This window comes from Triticum aestivum, chromosome 1D (genome assembly GCF_018294505.1).
Source record: "Triticum aestivum cultivar Chinese Spring chromosome 1D, IWGSC CS RefSeq v2.1, whole genome shotgun sequence".
NCBI classification, from domain to species: Eukaryota; Viridiplantae; Streptophyta; class Magnoliopsida; order Poales; family Poaceae; genus Triticum; species Triticum aestivum.
Genome location: NC_057796.1, coordinates 98,926,779 through 98,930,817, shown reverse-complemented (window position 1 = coordinate 98,930,817; position 4,039 = coordinate 98,926,779).

The following is a 4,039-nucleotide window of genomic DNA, read 5'->3' as shown; positions in this document are numbered from 1 at the left end:
GAGAACGCCACCGAGGCCGAGCAAACCCTGTCGTGGCTTCTTTTGAGAGACTGCATCGCGGCTCTCGGACCGGCAGGCCTATTTTTTCTTTCTAAATTTTAAATGTGTGCAGTTAAAATCAAGTCTGAACATTCATTCATACAGAAGGATATAGAATAGAAAAATTGCGAAAATTGAATCCAAATAATAATTGATAGCATTATCCATGTACGATGGAGGCACTTGGGTAAATGACGATGAGGACGGGGAACCTTTGATAGGATGACCGGATCCTGTAGGGTCGTTGAGTTCTTCGCCTCAGGTGTGGGGGCATCGGCGGTGACGAGAATAAAGGTCCTTTAGCCCACCCCAAATCGGTGTTCTTTCCTAGGGGAGCGTCGACGGGCTGGAGTATGGAGTCGATCGTCGAGCATTAGGCCTGGCGTGTTAAAGGTTTGTATACGGGGCGACGTTCAGTGGAGCGGATGATGTCGCGGGGTATTGATTTCCCCAAGTTCCGCCTCCCCTGATGAAGCTCGGCCAGATATGGCTTCGTCGTGGAACTTGCGAGTTTGGGGTCCTCCATCTCCGTCTGGCCGGAGCTAGGATTATCTCTTGGGCCTTCTCGATACTAGCTTCTCCAGGACGGCGATCCCTCGAGTTCGTGGTCACCAGCATCTTCTGGTCTACGTCGATGACTTCCGGCCGCTGTTTATACAAGTCCCAGGGTTTTTCCAAGATTTCTCTCACACGAACTTTGCTACGCCAGAGGCCCAAAAGCGGCATCGGGTTTTGCTCACGATGCACCATTGACGGATGTAGAAGGAAGATGGTGCTCAACTTTTCAAGGACTTATGTTTTATTTCTTTTTGTAAGGATGTTCTTGTGGACTCGTTTCACATAATATATGGCTTTATGCCTTTTCCACAAAAAACAACGATGAGGATGAGATAAAATCGATATATCATCCAACAACAAGAATGCAAGATCTCAATCAAATTAATCATTAATAGTTTTCATTTTGCCTCACGTCGATTTGGTGGAGAAATCGAGATACATCTAAAATCGGCATACCCTGGAGCTAAACTAGAGGCCCCAACCTCGGTCGTCCCCTCTCCCTTCCCTCGTCCACGCCGTAGCCAAAAGGCGCCGCCGGCTGAAGCCTGGCCTACGTCAGCAGCGGCGAGGCTTCCTTCTCTTCTCAAGCGACAATAGTGGCGCAGGTCTCGGCGGTGTGGTGCTTTGGGCGGGGCACGACGACTTTTGCATGGGGCGGCCGTGACGACGCGGGCCTATGTTAGAGTCGCGGAGGCTGCTCGGAGTTGGTCGTGCAGGGCGGTAGCGTCATGCCAGATTTGGTGCGGAAGCCTCGTCCGTGCGGGATGGTGGCATTGGCTCTATTCTGGCATCGCTCTGGGCATGGGCTGCAGCGTAGAGGTTGACCGGTGGTGTCTGACGCCACGGTGCAAATGCTTTGTGGCGGTCTGACACTGCGCGGTGGTGGCTGGGATTTGACCTAGATCGGGTTGGATGCTCAGTGGTGGTCGGCGGCGTCCTAGGACGGGACTTGTGCGACTGAGCTGCGAGCGGTTGCTGTGGGCGCGGCGTGGCGTCGCTCCCCGACGTGCTTGGGCAGCTGCTCCGGCTTTGCGGCATGTACGCTCCCTTGAGTGACGTGAGGCATCATGGCACCGATGTACAGTCTTGCGAACGGGGGTCGATGGGCATGGACATGGTGTCGTGCTAACTCACCTAGGCCAAGACCAATGGGCTATGGGCGGGGCTTACTCGACAGTGGTCATCGACAATCACTGAGGAGTGCCCCCACCGATTCACTGGACTTGGTTGGGGCACAGGTGCAGACGCTTTCTACCGTGGAGGCGTGGATGCCGACTTGGTGGCTGCTGATGTCTACTACGCAACTTTATTCTTGTAGACACGTGTTGGGCCTCCAAGCGCAGAGTTTTGTAGGACAGTAGCAATTTTCCCTCAAGTGGATGACCTAAGGTTTATCAATCCGTGAGAGGTGTAGGATGAAGATGGTCTCTCTCAAACGACCCTGCAACCAAATACAAGAAATCTCTTGTGTCCCCAACACACCCAATACAATGGTAAATTATATAGGTGCACTAGTTCGGCGAAGAGATGGTGATAGAAGTGTAATATGGATGGTAGAAATATATTTTTATAATCTGAATAAATAAAAACAGCAAGGTAGCAAATAGTAAACGGGCACAAAAACGATATTGCAATGCTTGAAAATGAGGCCTAGGGTCCGTACTTTCGCTAGTGCAATCTCTCAACAATGCTAACATAGTTGGATCATATGATTATCCCTCAAAGTACAACAAAGAATCACTCCCAAGTTCCTATTAGCGGAGATCAAAAGGTTGGAATTGTTTGTAGGGTGCGAAGCCACCTCAAAGCTATTCTTTCCGATCGATCTATTCAAGAGTTCGTACTAAAATAACACAAAGCTATTGTTTCCGTTCTATCTATCCTAAAGTTCGTACTAGAATAACACCAAAGCATATTCATATTCATAATACTCAATCCACACAAAGAACTATAAAGAGACCCCAAAGTTTCCGTCGGAGAAAAATGTGCATCAACCCCTATGCATAGATTACCCCAATATCACCGCGGGAATCCACGAGTTGAATGCCATAACATATATCAAGTGATCAATAAGATACCCCAATTGTCACCTCAAGTATTCATACCGCAAGACATATATCATGTGTTCTCATCTCTGAATATTCAATCCGACATGACAAAACTTCAAAGGGTAAAGATTCAATTCATCACAACGAGAGTATAGAGGGGAGAAACATCATATGATCCGACTACATTAACAAAGCCAATGATATAGATCACGAGAGAGAGAGAGAGATTAAACACATAGCTACTGGTACAAACCCTCAACCCCGAGGGTGGACTACTCCCTCCTCATCGTGGTGGCCGCCGAGATGATGAAGATGGCCACCGGAGATGACCCCCCCCCACCGGCAGGGTGCCGGAACGGGTATAGATTGGTTTTCGGTGGCTGCGGAGCCCTGCGGCGGCGGAACTTCTAATCTAGGTTAACCCTGAAGGGTTTCGGAATATTTGGGAATTTATAGTGCAAAGAGGGGGTGCGGTAGGCCACCGAGGTGGGCACAACCCACCTGGGCGTGCCAGGGGGGCCTGGCGCGCCCTGGTGGGTTGTGCCCCCCTCGGGGCACCCCCCCAGGTGCTGCTATGGCCCATCGGGAGTCTTCTGGCCCATAAAAATCCACAAAAAGTTTCGCAGTGTTTGGACTCCGAGTGATATTGATTTTCTGCGATGTAAAAAACATGCAAAAATAGCAACTGGCACTTGGCACTATGTCAATAGGTTAGTACCAATAAATGATATAAAATGACAATAAAATGATTATAAAACATCTAAGAATGATAGAATAACAGCATGAATACTTCACAAATTATAGATACGTTGGAGACGTATCAGCTGCCATCGAGCTAGGAGTGGAAGGAGGTACCTTTTTATTTTCCTAATATGGCCGGTGTACTCGGATGTGGACGTTGGGCAGAGCCTAAGATCTTGGATGCTCGGACGGTGATCCGCATGGTTGGCTCTCCGGTGGGCATCATGGTGAAGGTGGTGGCTCTTGTTGGGAATCATTGCCTGGAAAACAAAAAAAAATCCTACGAATCCACCCATGATCTAATATACTAGATGCTAGCAATGAGTGGGGAAAGTCTACATACCCTCGTAGACCGAAGGCGGAAACGTTCTAACGAACATGGTTGGCGTAGTTGTACTTTCTTCGCGATCCAATCCGATCCAGCACAACACGAGCGACACCTCCGAGATATGCACACATACGGTTCGGTGACGTCTCCTTCTTTTTGATCCAATAAGGGAGAGGCAGAGGTAGATGGGATCTAGGCCAGCACGACATCGTGGTGGTGGAGCTCTGGCAGGGCTTCGCCAAGCGTCTACGGAGGAGGAGATGGAGTAGCAGGGAGAGGAGGCGCCTAGGGTTGGATGGGCTGCTGCCGCCTCCCCTCTTTATAT